The sequence below is a fragment of the Myotis nattereri genome (assembly GCF_964212035.1).
Source record: "Myotis nattereri genome assembly, chromosome: 2".
NCBI lineage: Eukaryota > Metazoa > Chordata > Mammalia > Chiroptera > Vespertilionidae > Myotis > Myotis nattereri.
The window spans coordinates 156,008,233-156,023,320 of NC_138076.1; the positions used below are offsets into that span (position 1 = coordinate 156,008,233).

Consider the following 15,088-nt stretch of genomic DNA (forward strand, 5'->3'; position numbering starts at 1 on the left):
AAGCAGAATCAGCATACGTCTCCTGGCTGCTAGCTCAGTTCAGCTGCTTGTACCCCCATTTTGATCAGCTGGATTTAGTTCTCGTTTCTGCACTCAAGTCTTTCTTTCAGTAGCATACACAGTGCATGTATTCCTCCAGAATTGTGACTTGGTCTTCATCTAGCCAGTCTTCCTGCTGGTACAGAGTCTTGCCTGAATTCTAGATTTGTGGCTGAGAACTTATAATCAGCTGAGTGATTTCTCAGGTCCTACCAGCCTACATGTCTGCCGAGACTCCTAAGTATTTGTATCTGTTAATTCACCTTACCTGTGAAAACTCTTACAACTGCACGATGAGCCTATACTTTGTTTCTCTACCTTCTGATAATGGACTCTGTATCTCATTAAGTGTATTGAACCCCTCATTCTGGTAGAGCATCATTTAGGAATACTCTACGCTGCCAAGGTTCACTGTGCTATATCAGCTCAATCCTGAGCACAGTTTACTGTGGTGACCACTTCTTGGATGCACCCACATGCAGAACTGTCAGCACCTTGTCTTTCCTCCCCTTCTTTAAGGTCTTACTAATCAAAACTTCATAATTTCTGCTGATCTCAATGGTTTAGTAAAGATTAGGCTCTCAAAAAAAGGGAGATAGAGCTGTCAGTCATAAACAATATAGGCAGAAATGGATGGATATATTTTGCTAAAATCACAGAACAGATTATATGACTGTGAAAATGAACTACAGTTGGATGCAAACACATCTTAGAAATATAATGTTGAATGAAAAAATAAATTTTAGGATGTTACACATAATATAATGAGACATTTATTAAGCTCAATTAAGCAAATTGTAATAATACATTGGTTAATGATACCTATTTATTGTAACATTATTTTTTAAAGAGGAAAATTATTAATTACTTTTAGATGAAGAGAAGCAGGAGTTGAGCTGGGAAGGTGCACAAAATAGCTTTAAGAGCAAGTATAAGGTTTGATTTCTAAATTGGTGGTGGGTCTAGTAGGTGGTAGTTCACAATTATTTTATACTAGAGGCCCGGTGCATGAAAATTCATGCAAGAGTAGGCCTTCCTTCCCTGGCTTCCAGCACCAGCTTCCCTCCAGCACCCGGGACCCGGGCTGCTGGCACCGGATTTCCTCTTGCACCTGGGACCCGAGCTTCCCTCCTCTGGCTGCCGGCAGGCATCGGGACCCGGGCTGGCTTCCTCCCGGCCCCAGCTTCATCAGGAAGGACGTCCAGAATGATGTCCAGCCTAATTAGCATATTATCCTTTTATTACTATAGATTATGCTTCCTAACTATACATACATTACCTGTTTTTATATGTATCAAATAGTATAGAAAAGTAGTATCTCATTAAGTCAGTTATAGGATCATCTTTACTGATAAAAGGGATAAGGTGTTAGGTATGTTCTGTGTTCTCAGGGAACTCTATCCTTTTTTTTTTTTTGCTATTTACATCACAATAGCTTGATGGCATGCAAAAGGAAAAATAACCCCAGATAATCCAAAATTTCATCTCTGTTTGTAAGTTTAGCTTGGATCCTGGGGTCTTACAGAAATCAGAGCATGTATTTAGCATTTCAGTTGACAGTAAGACATGTTCAGTGCCTGCTGGACCCTCTTTCTTTATCCTTTCATTCAATTTTAGAAGTGCTGGCAAGATAAGAATAAAGAAAATCAAATAAATCATCTGCCAAAAGGCTCACCTGTCAGGTACAGCAAATAGTGCAGGAGTACTGATTAACACAAGCAGATTGAAACCCTGATAACCTAAACCTCTCCAAAGCATGGAGATTGGCAAGCTTTCAGCATTTGAAGTGGCCCCATAGTATCAGGAACAAGGATGGGAATGTGAATCTAAGCACTTGTCAAGAGCTGTGTATTTAACTGAAGAGATAATTGTGTGCAAGTCCGTGGAATCCATGGAAGATGAAAACTATGAGGAATCCATAGTAGATTATTAAGTATTTCATAATGTGTTTTACTTTCATGAAAGTATAATATAATTAGATCTTGGCTTAGTTTGTGCTTTTGACTGCCATTGTTAATTTTTTTTTTCATTTCAGAATTTTATTAACTCTCCATCCCTGAGTCATAACTTCCTTGTACACTGCATACTTAGCTTTGGCAAAATAAGGATTTAATTGCTGTACAAAGATAGCAGTGAAAAGTAAAATAAAGAACTGGTTCCCTTTGCCTCATTCATGAGCAATTTTTTTATTGCGGTAATATTGGTATATAACATTATATTAGTTTCCGGTGTACAACATAAAAATTAGACACTTGTATTCAGTACAAAGTGATCACCATAATGAGTCCAGCTGCAATCCACCGCCATACAATTGACCCTCTTCACCAATTTTGGCTAACTCCCTCCCCTCTGATAACCACCAGTCTGTTCTCTGTATCTATGAGTTTTATTTTAGATTCCACATGTAAGTGAATTCACACAGTATTGTCTTTCTATATCTGACTTATTTCACTTAGAATAATATCCCCAAAATCCATCCATGTCATCACTATGTAAGATTTTCTTTTTTTATGGCTGAGTAGTATTTCATTGTACATATGTACTATATCTTATTTATTTATTTATTTATTTATTTATTTATTTATTCATCCATCAGTGGATACTGTAGGTTGTTTCCATATCTTAGCTATTGTTAATATTTTCTAATTAGTATTTTTGTTTTCTTCATATAAATACCCAGAAGTGGAATAGCTGAATAATATGGCAGTTGTATTTTTAATTTCTTGAGGAAGCTCTATATTGTTTTTCATAGCAGCTATACCACTTTACATATCACCAACAGTGTATAAAGGTTCCCCTTTCCCTGCATTCTTTCCATCACATGCTATTTCTTGTCCTTTCAATAATTGTCATTTTGACAGATATGCGACAATATCTTCTTATGGTTTTGATTTGCATTTTCCTGATGATTAGTGAGGTTGAACATCTTTTCATGTGGCTATTGGTCAACTACATGTATTAAATCAAATTGTTTATCTTATTTTTGCTATTGAATTAAGAAATATATATTTTGGATATTACCCCTTTATTGGATAAATGATTTGCAAATATTTGCTTCCATTCAGTAGGTTGGCTTTTTATTTTGTTTATTTTTTCCTTTGCTGTGCAGAAGTTTTTTAGTCCCACTTGTTTATTTTTCCTTTTGTTGCTTTTGCTTTTGAAGGCAGATCCAAAAACTCAGTGTAACACTGATGTGAGGGAATTTACCATCTATGTTTTCTTCTTACTTCTTTATAGTTTCAAGTATTATATTCAAGTTTTTAATCAATTTTTCAGTGAGTTTTTGTATATAATGTAAGATAGTGGTCTAATTTCATTTTTTATGTGTAGCTGTCCAGTTTACTCAATCCAATTTATTGAAGAGACTGTTCTGTCTCCATTGCATATTATTGGCTCCTTTTGCATATATATAATTGATCATATATGTGTGGGTTTATTTCTTCTGTTTCATTGATCTCTCTGTCCCATTTTCTGCTAATACCATGCAGTTTTGATTACTATAGGTTTGTTATATAGTTGAAAATTAGGGATCATAATATCTTCAGCTTTGTCTGTTTTTCTTAGAATTGCTTTGGCTATTCAGGATATTTTGTGATTCTGAACAAATTTTAGCATTATTTTTTTCTACTTTTGTGAAAAATGCCATTGGATTTTGATAAGGATTGTGTCAAATATGTACGTCACTTTGGGCGATATGAACATTTACACAATATTAATTCTTCCAATCCATGAGTATGGGATATCTTTCCATTTGTTTGTGTCTTCAGTTTCTTTCATCAATGTCTTATAATTTTCAGTGTACAGGTCTTTCACCTCCTTGGTTAGATTTATTCCTAGGTATTTTATTCTTTTTGATACAATTAAAAATGGGGTTGTTTTCTTAATTTCTCTTTCTTATAGTTCATTATTAGTTTATGGAAAAACAACTGATTTTGGGATCTTGATTTTATATTATGGAACTTTACTAAATTATTTTATTCTAATGTGGTTTTTTAGTGTTCTTTTATTTTTAAATAATTTCATTTATTGATTTTTAGAGAAAGAGAGGGAGCAGGGTGAGAGAGAAGCATTGATTTGTTGTTCCATCCATGTATGCATCCCTTGGTTGATTTTTGTATGTGCCATAGCTGGGACTCAAACCCAAAACCTTAGCATATGTGGGTGATGCTCTTACCAACTGAGCTACCAGGTGAGGGCTAGGGTTTTCTATATATATATATATTATCATGTCTTCTGCAAATAGAGATAGATTTACTTCTTTCTTTATGACTTGCATATCTTTTATTTCTTTTCTTGCTTAATTGCTCTGGTTAGGACTTCTAATACTGTTTTTACTAAAAGTGGCAATAAAAATACATCCTTGTATTTTTCCTGATTTTAGAGGAAAAATTTCAGCTTTTCACCATTAAGTATTATATTAGCTCTGGGTTTGTCATACATGGTTGTTATTATGTGCGGTATGTTCCCTCTATACTGATTTTGTTGAGTTTTTATGAATGGATATTGAAATTTGTTTACTTGAGAAGACTGTGTATTCTGCTGCTGTGGGGTGAAATGTTTTATATACACTAGTAACTATTAGTCTATCTTGTGTTATGTGTCATTTGAGGCCAATGTTTCCTTATTAATTTTCTGACTAGATGTTCTATCCATTGATGTAAGTGGGGTATTAAAATCCCCTATTATTATTGTCACACTGTCAATTTTTCTGTTTAGGTATGTTAATATTTTGGGGCTCCTATGCTGAGTAAATATGTACTTATAAATGTGATATCCTCTTATTGGATTGACTCCTTTATCATTATGTATTGCTCTTTGTCTTTTGTTACAGTCTCATTTTAAGTTCTATTTTGTTGGATATAAATATAGCTACACTAGCTTTCTTTACTCTTCCATTTACATGGAATGTCTTTTTCCAAGGTGGGACATAAACCCTTCACACCTCAGGGAGATGTAGAAGGCCCATGAGATAATTCCCTACTGTGTGTTGCCGTGCTGGGAGTGGGGCAGTGTTGGTAATGCAACTCTGCCTCTCCTACACACCTTGATGTGGCTCTTTCATCCCTTGTCGTGGAGGGAGCTGTTCAGCTAGTTGTAAGGTTTTTTTTGTTGTTGTTTTGTTTTTCCAATGGGAATTATTTCATAGGTACTTGTAGATTTAGTGTGTCTATGGGAGAAGGTGAGTTCAGGCTCTTTCTATGCCACCATCTTGCTATGTAAAATCCTGACTCACGAACACTTGACAGTTGTATTCATCCTTCCCCTCCCTTTGACCTTTCCTTCCCTCCTCTTCTTCTCTCTCTCCTTTCCTCTGTCTTCCTTCTCTCTAATTGCTGCATGGATTTGTGGTCTTCTGTCTTAAGAAATCTTTTCTCATAACAGTCCTTTGTGGAGAAAGGGTAACGTCTGTAAAAAAACAAATAGTTGAGGAATTTGCATAATCTGTTTTTTTTTATAGATTATATTAGGATATTAGATTACCAGGCCGTGTTCTACTTTCTAGTAGAATACCTGGGCATGTGTGCTTCCATTCTTTCATACATTCATTCATCTAATAAATATAGATATTAAGTACTTACTGTACACCAGTGCTGTGGTAGATTTCTGGGATACATAATTGAGAGTAACATGGTTCCAGCTTCCAAGAAGTTCTCCGTATGCCCTAATATGATTTGTAGGTGTGAAATGTCAAAGATATGAACTGTTGAGGTTATTTTTAAAAAAGCAAGGGTGTTATTCTTGGGAGTATTGGCCATTGTGAATTGCTCTCTCTCTCTCTATTTCACTGTATTTGTGATAGCTTTGAAACCCTTGGGTAAAGCCCAGATACCAGGGTTTAAGTTTATTGCAGCATCATTTACAATAGTGCAGATATGGAAACAATCTGCGTTCCTCAGTGACTGAATGGATAAAGAATGGGATAAATATCCATGGTATATAATGAATATATATAATAAAATATTATTCAGCCATAAAAATAAGGAAATCCTGCCTTTTGAGACAACATGAATACACATTGAAGGCATTATGCTAAGTGAAATAAATTAGACCCAGAAAGACAAAAACTGTATGATTTCTCTTATATGTGGAATCTAAATAAGCAGAACTTGTAGAAACAAAGAGTATATTGGCGGATGCCTGGGATTGGTGGGTGGGGGAAATCAGGAGATATTGGTCAAAGGGTAAAAACTTACAGTTATAAGATGAATAAGTTCTGGCTGTGTAATATTCAGCATAGCGACTATGGTTAACAACACTTTATTGTATACTTAAAAAATAGTTAGAAAGTAAATCCTAAATGTTCTCATCGCGCATATATGGGCACAAACACAAAGGTAATTGTATGAGGAGATGGCTGTATTAACTTTATTGTGGCAATCATTTCTCAGTATATGTGTATATCAAATCACCCCATTGTACACCGTAAACTTCTATCGTGTTATGTATCAATTATATATCAAAGCTAGGGTGGGTGGGGCAGAAATCTATCACCAGAGCCTAGTGAGGTCTGTTTTACTTTGAGTGTGTGAATGGATGGATTGGGGAAAGGGAGAGTGTAGGATGGAAGCATGTAGAAGGACTAGGGTTTTTAAATGGAATTAAAATATTTGTCACTAACTTGTGTCTTTAGGGATGGGAGGAAGTTCTGGAGAATATGTGATACACCTTGTTTTTCTCACCTGATTAAGAAAAGTATATTTATGATCTCTTCACCATCTGACTAAATGTCATAGCTTCACTTCCGCATAGTTCTCTGGACATCCATCCACCCCTTCATCCATCTGTCCATATTTATTGACTGCCTTTAGTTTACCAGACACCAGGCAATGCATATAAGGCATTTTTGTGGAGCTTAGATTTTGTGCTCGTTGTGTTCATATAGGGAAACTAAAAAGATACTATCTAAAGATAGTGAAGGTGGCAATTTTAAATTGTAGTAAACATGCTGAGAAAGAGGCTTGTTCACTGTGGGAAGTGTTGGCAACAGATAATAAATGTTAGTTGGTTTAATATTCATGATTTTTTTTCACCCATATTTTATCAGTTCTAATAGCAGTGTCAGTTTGCCTTCAAATACAGGATATGGATAGGAGACACATTTCTTTAAATATTCAAAAGGATCCAAGATTGCTTTAGCTGTGAGCTTTGTGTTAAAAATAACAGGGACCATGCAGACAGTCCTTACTCTGAAACATTAATAAACCAAGAAATTTCATTTGCCAGACTATCACTCTTCTATTAATAAGAACATGAAGTATTATGGAGCAAATGTTCATGTTCATTTACAAATATCATCAGGACTTCAGGTAACTGACAAATGACTGCATGATACTTAGAGAAATGTTCTAAAGGTATTACTAGTATATCTAGCTAAAAAATGTGTTTATTGTTTCCTTTCTATTCCCCAAAATGCAGCACCATCTCTTTGCTGCTGAGCTATATTTATAGTTGTCTCACTGGATATCTGATTTTTATTGTGGAGTAGATCCAATGCAAATATCCACATTAATGCAACACATGCAAAGGTCAGAAGGTCCAAAGCGTGGTTCCCACAGCAACTGACCTTTGTTTCTCTGGAGCTTGGAAGTATTTGCTTTTACTTCATATTAGGAAAACTTTTCTATTTAATGATGTATGGCATGGAGCAGTTGTTTGGGGAAATGTTGTTTAGGAATGTCTGCTTTCCAGTAGAAAAACTTCAGTTTTATGTTATAAAAGTTTAAAGGCTATTTTGTATTTCCCATAGTCTTGAAAACTAAAGGCAACCATGGGAAAACAACTGTCTAAGAATAATTGATTTAACTATCAAAACAGTTTAAAACAAGCAACTAATTTTGATTATTTTGTATTGGTTTATGAATATATAATAAATAGATAGATAATTTTGAACAAACTAAAATATAGAAAAAATACTTTATAAATAAAATATTTTTGTGTGAATGTTTATAAAGGGAGTCATTTATAATTTGAAACCAACAGAAACCTCACCCATATCTGCTATCTTCTTTCTGTTGAAATGGAAGAATTGTTTCCACTATTGTCAAAAGTTAACACATCCAGCATGGTTTGGATCCCATTTTCACTAAAGGCCTTTGGTCCTCCCATTTTCCTTCTCACTCCTGTCTCATGCAGTTCTCCTCTCCCCCAGACCATTCCCATCAGCACACACACATTCTCCTGCATCTCCCCCAGTGTTTGGGCCCCATAGCTACCACCCTGTTTTCTATATTCTCTGTCTCCAGCTCTTTATCTCTTTATTCCACTCCAATGGGTCTCTGTTCAAGTAGGTGCTCTTTTCAAGGTCAGCAAGGCTTGCTTCCCTGATGACAAATGTCATGGTTACTTGTTGAGCTCACGTTATTCAAACCTTAAACAACAGTACAAATTTTGCACTCAATTGAGTATCTCTTTCTTCTTGGGACACCTTTTTTTTTTTTGGTGCCTGGGACACCACACTCTCCTACTGGTTCCTTCTAAGACACCTTCTAAATGCTTCCTAAACCCTCTTCCTCTGATCCCCTTCTCCAGTGTGGTTATACCAGGTCTTGGTCTTCCCTATTTATGATATCATCCTGACTTAGGGTTGGCAGATTTAGCAAATAAAAATACAAGATATTAATGTTATATCCGATAAGGGCCTAATCTCCAAAATTTATAGAGAACTCATAAATCTTAACAAAAGGAAGATAAACAATCCAATCAAAAAATGGGCAAAGGACCTAAATAGAAATTTTTCAAAAGTGGACATACAGAAGGCAAAGAGACATAAAAAAAAGAACATGCTCAAAGTCACTAATCACCCGAGAGACGCAAATCAAAATGACAATGAGATACCATCTCACACCTGTCAGAAGAGCTGTCAACAAATTGACAAATGACAAGTCCTGGAGAGGATGCACAGAAAAAGGAACCCTCGTGCACTGCTGGTGGGGATGCAGACTGGTGCAGCCACTTTGGAAAATAGTATGGAGTTTCCTCAAGAAATTAAAAACGGAACTACCATTTGACCCAGTAATCCCACTTCTAGGACTATATCCCAAGAAATCAGAAACACCAATCAGAAAGGACATATGCACCCCTATTTTCATAGCAGCACAATTTACAATAGCTAAGATTTGGAAACAGTCTAAGTGCCCATCAACAGATGAGTGGATTAAAAAACAGTGGTACATCAACACAATGGAGTACTACACTGCTGTAAAAAAGAAAGAACTCCTACAATTCACAGTGGCATGGATGGACCTGGAGAGCATTATGCTAAGGAAAATAAGCTAGTTGCAGAAAGATAAATATCACATGATCTCACTCATTTGTAGAATATGATGAACAACATAAACTGATGAACAAAAATATATCCGAGACAGAGAAGACGATCAAACTTCAGAGGGAAGGCAGGGAAAGGAGGCGGGTAAGAGATCAATGAAGGGACTTGTATGCATGCATATAAGCATAAGCAATGGATACAGACACTAGAGGGGTGAGGGCATGTGTAGGGGAATGGGGGTGGCTGGGGAGAGATCAATGGGGGGAAAAGAAGACATATGTAATACTATATGTAATACTTTAGACAATAAAGAATTAAAAAAAATACAGGATGCCCAGTTAATGTTGAATTTTAGATTACATTTTTTAGTGTTACGTGTTTCATATAGTACACACACACACACACACACACACACACACACACACACCTCTCTATGTATCATCTATCTATCCATCTCAGACTGTTGGGATGTATTTTAGTATAACCATGTTTCATGCATGTTTGGGACATACTTATATTAAAAAAAATTCATTGTATCTGAAATTCAAATTCAACTAGTGTCCTGTATTTCATCTCTAACTTTGTGCCAGGTAAGCTTATTTAGTTACTTAGTATTAAATACTATCTGTATGACCCAGAACTTACCTCTCACTAAGCTCTAATTTTGTGCTCTCAGCTTCTTAAAGTAATATCTTGGATATCTACCTTCTCAAACTTAATATGTCTAAATGAGAATTATTTAGTTTCACCCCCTCTTCATCTTACTAATGACATCAGTGTTCTTTTTTCCATACTCTCATTAAATCTTTGGACAAGTCCCAAGGCTTATATGTTCGAAGCATCTCACAAGTATGTGTACTTTTCTTTATCTCTACTGATACCTTCCTAGGTCACATCATTATGAAACTTGCCTGGACTATACCCCCAGATTCCTCACTCTTCTCCCTGCATCTGTGGCACCTATTCCCCACAACTATTTCTCCACACAAAGATACTTTTAAAAGAGACCCTTGAATAATGTCAATGAGATTGTGTCATTTGGCCTGGTGTTTCACAGCTCACTTTACTTCCACTTTCCAATGGCTTCTCACTGCACTTTGAATAGCCCAGATTCTTTATGATAACCAACAAGGCGTCTGTGATCTGACTGGCTAGTACCTCTCTTCAGACTCACGCTTACCTCCTCCAGCCATGCTGCCTCCTCTTTATTTCACTAGCTCTTTATTTTCATAAACCCCTCCCTTTTATTGCCCAGATTTGCTTTCCTCTCCTTTTTCTCATGGTTTATTCATTTGGTTAACATCCTCCTTACCATCCTGTCTCATGTTGCTTCTGTCCTTTCATCACTCTGTATCACATAACTGTTTTTTATGTATTATATCACTGATCAATACTTGCAGTTGTCACATTGGCGTTTTTAGGTCTTCATTTACTTTTTTCTCTTCTGAAACATAAATTCCATGAGGAGAAACTTCTTGTTTCTTTTGTTGATTATTTTATCTACAGCTCCAAGAATCCATCATAGTAGGAACTCCATGAGTGGTTTTCTAAAATAGATTTGAGCTGTGATGTATCATGAAAATCCTAGCATATTACCCTTCCTCAGCTCGAAGACAGGTATAGAATGAAAATATTTCCATTGCTTCCCCCCCTCCGAGCCCCCCTCCTACTGACACATATGCTGCGATGGTGAGTTGGAAATGTTGGTGAAAAAACAGCAATCAGCACCAATGAAAACACTGAAATGGTTTCATCTGCTGGTGTGAGCTGGCTCTGTCCCTGAGGAGAGAAGCCTGACATATTATAGCCAGTCAGGATCCTGCAATGGATTCTTTCAAAGTCAAATTTCAGCCTGTCAAGAGGTGGAGAAAATGATTTGTGACCGGAGAAGATGGGAGATTAATATTTCTGAAATACTGTGCACTAAACCCCCTGTAGCTACTCCTTTGTTCCGCTATTAAGACCTCCCTCCCTCTGGTACAGGAAATGCTTTGCTTGAAACAGCATCTTTGCTTTGATATAGACATTTCCCCTGCCCCAAGATGGGGTTTCCCAGTGAGGTGTAACGTTCATTAGCCCCTCTGGACAATGCAGTTGCTGAAACAGACTTGGGTCTTTATCTCACAGCTTCGTTTTAGAGCCAGAAGGCCCTGGATGTCTGGGGGAGCTGTGATGTATGAAGCAGAAAGAAGATTGATTTGCCACAGGGTACCTTGTACCTGGAGTAATGAGAGTGGCAAATTACTTGCTCACTGAGCAAACATGACAGGAATGTCATAGCGTGAATTTATGTGTATGCAAACACACTGGGGTCACAGAGGTGGGAATTCCACAAAGTGAACCTCCCTCTGGAAGGCACCCCTCCACATCACCACCTTGCACTGGGAAGGCGATGCCCAGCAAAAGCTGCATAATAGCTGCTTAAAACACAACTACTTCTAATGAATAATGTAATGCTCACGGTACAGCAAGAACGAGGATAAATTGTGGTGCCATTTTAAAATGAGAGTCCTCAACTCACAGGCTATTTCTGGTGTTCATCTTGGATTTTGTGGCAGTGAAACATAAAACACCTACTTTAATAGAGTAAAAGAAATGGAGTGATTTATCCTAGTCATGGTAGGCCTTTAGAAACTCTCATTTGGTAAGAGAAAAAACCAGTGGTTGGTGGGGGAGCAGATAATTTTTCTACGTTTGGGCAGCCCAATGCATAGAGAGCACTCTCGCTTCTCAGAACATTTGGGGCAGACAAAAGAATTTTAAAACTCTGCAAGTGACAGAAGGAAATGGTAGTAATATTCAGTTAAAACATTTTAAGATTTCCAACCTAAAGGTTTGCACAATTCACTTTAAGAAGCACTGCTGATGCTTTTAGCTGTAACCTATTTAAAAAACACACACATTAAGATGATAATTTAGTTTTGTTAACAAGTTTAAAAGTCTGCTGATTTTAGTAAGTAGTCCTGGATTTAGAATACTTTTTTTCTTATTTGATACTCATTTGTTAATCTTTCCTCATTTATTTTTTGAGACACTGGTCTGTGCCTGGCACCATGTTCATGTAAGGTATAACAGAGATCAAAGGAGCCATTCAGGTTCCTAAGCAGCCCAGATTGTAATGTAATTTAAGTCCAGAGAAAATGAACCTTGTAAACCTGACTGTGGGACTGAGCCCTGGTGAACAAGGCAGAATACAATATTCTAACATGTTTTTTATCTGCTTTTGCCCCTCTCCCATCCCCCTCCTTAGCTTCCACAATATTGATTAGAATAGTCAGTGGAGGTGCAGTTAGTCTAGGTAATAAACACAAATGGTGACATCCTTTAACTTGGTACCTCATGGGAACACAGAAAGTATGTATGTTTTCTGTGTGTTGTGCACCTTTCTAAGGATTGCATTTGTGGTAGCTAATTTAATAATCATGCTGCTCCTGTTAGGCAGATTCCAGCATTAGCTCCACATGGCAGGCGAGGAGACGATTGGGGAGTGAGATGAAATAACTTTGCCACGGTCACACAGGCAGTTAGCAGTCAAGGCCGATCTGTTGTCCAGCCTTCAATGACCATAGGGGAGTTTAACCTCTACTTGGGAGGAGGAGGATCAGAGGAGCTTTGGCTGAAAATAACTGAATCTACATTTAAAATAAGAAATATACTCCACTGTAGGTGCCAGAGCTTCTGCCTCCAAAGGCTCCTCCTTTCATGGCTCCAATAGGAAGACTGATTGTTGTAATTGCCAAAATCATTGTAGCGTCCTCCACCTCCCACATTGCATCCATCATTATCAAATCCATTCTAGCCATCCCCCCCGCCACCATATCCAACACCATATCCACCCCCACCACGACTGCCACCTTGATCACTGACGTTTCCTCACAACCAAAGTTGTCATTCCCATCAAAACCTCCACGACACCTCCAAAGTTCCTAGAACCACTTCCATTCTTTGGCTGGATGAAGCACTAGCCATTTCTTACTTAGATAAGGCTTTCCTTACTTCATAGTTGTGGCCATTCACAAGATGATATTTCTGAATGACAGTCCTGTCCACAGAGTCATGGTCATCAAAGGTTACAAAAGCGAAACCTCTCTGCCACTGCCTTGGCCAGTCATGATTTTTCAGTCATTTCAATTTTCCCATGCTGTTCAAAATAGTCTCTTAGGTGATGTTCTTCAGTGTCTTCTTTAATACCACCGACAAAAGTCTTTTTCATGGTTAAGTGGGCACCAGGTCTTTGAGAATCTTCTCTTCAGACAGCCCTCCCTGGTTCCACAACTCTTCCATCCACCTCGTGGAGTCTTGCATCCATGTCCTCCACAGTGGCACACGTGACAAACTCAAAGCCCCTGGGGCGCTTGGTATTTGATCTCTCATCACCACAATTTGTGAGTGTCCCCATTGCTCAGCATGGCTCCTCAGACTCTCATTGGTTGTTTCAAAGCTCAAACCTCTGGCAAAGAGCTTGTGTGCAGCTGTTTGTTCTCTTTGGGAGACCGACTTAGACATGACAACCGCCAGAGGGTGGAGTTCAATGATGCTACTTGATGGTGTCCCCTGGCAGAAAGCTATGGCAGTGGCAGAAGGTTTTAATTACTGCCAGGAAACAAAGCTTAGAGGAGAGGAGAGCCAGAGAAGTGACAGGGAAGCTACAGGTTACAACAGATTTGTGAGCTCAGCCAAGCACAGTGGTGGCAGGGTGTAGCTGCTACAGAGAAGACATGTTTTAGACCATACTCATGTGAACGGGCAAGAAACTTGAGGACTGTATTTGTGACTAATCGTATCACAGGTTATTTTCCTTTCTGTTCTGTGGAAAGTGTAAAGCATCCCAACAAAGGGTTTTAATATAGATTTTTTTGTACCCGTGCAATTGATTGCTAATTGTGGTAGTCTGATCATGATGCTGAATAACTTTTTTTTTTTTTTAAAAAAAGGAAATGTTCTCTAAATTTTAGTATGTGGCTGACTAATACATGTTTATATACACTTACACATGGTATAGAATGAAACTTTGGGTTTCATCTCTCGGACATAAGTCACTAAGAATCTGGTATTACCTACATCTCGGTCCACTCTGAAATTTTCTTCCTTTAGGTTCTTTAGATCCTCTTTTGTGTCTACACTATTATTGCCTCATACCAGTGTATGTCAGATTATTGCCTTCTTGCTTGGGGCCCCTAATTTTTTTCTGAGGTTTTTTATCCATTGATCTTTTAAAGTACAGTCTCTCACTGACTTTCTAAGAAAGATTGCATCCCTTAAAAACTTTGCAAAATGTCAATTGTTATATGCACTTGCTATGCTTGATTTGCCTGCTTTCTCTCTTTGTAGGAGGGTGTGGCTGTGATTGCTTCCTTCTGATCTGAATAATCTTGTTCAGCTGGTGAATTTTTTAGGCTGTAATTAAGATTTGAACTCACTTTATGGGGGGAAACTTTTGTTTGGGACTGGAGCTGATGAGAAACGGCCCATTTGTCAGGAACATGGATTCCTCCTGGCTCTAATCCCTTAGGGACATTCTGGTTTCATCATTTCATCTGTCTATTGTATGAAGTACACTAATAGAAATTAGCCAACACTTAGGTGCTTTCTATATGTCAGGCTTCTTCTAGAAGTGCTGTATATGTCTTAACAGATTTAATAATAAGGCTAGTGCTATTGGATAGGAAACACTATTTTCTACATTTAATAGATAAAGAATGTTCACCCAGGTAGTAAGCTGTCAAGGCAAACCTAGGACTTCAAACCTCTCTGCTAAAGAATTACTGGCATACAAACCAATGG

The 15,088-nt window shown here is 37.6% G+C and overlaps 1 protein-coding gene and 1 pseudogene across 2 annotated transcripts in view; one reads left to right on the forward strand and one right to left on the reverse strand.

The window, feature by feature from the left end:
* Nucleotides 1–15,088, forward strand: part of TAFA2 (TAFA chemokine like family member 2) — a gene marked incomplete at its 5' end in the record, with an annotated part of 464,864 nt that overhangs the window by 288,513 nt on the left and 161,263 nt on the right. The window lies entirely within an intron of this gene.
* On the reverse strand, nt 12,943–13,810 carry LOC308513897 (heterogeneous nuclear ribonucleoprotein A1-like; annotated as a pseudogene). Its single transcript has one exon. The product of its transcript is annotated as a heterogeneous nuclear ribonucleoprotein A1-like (transcript).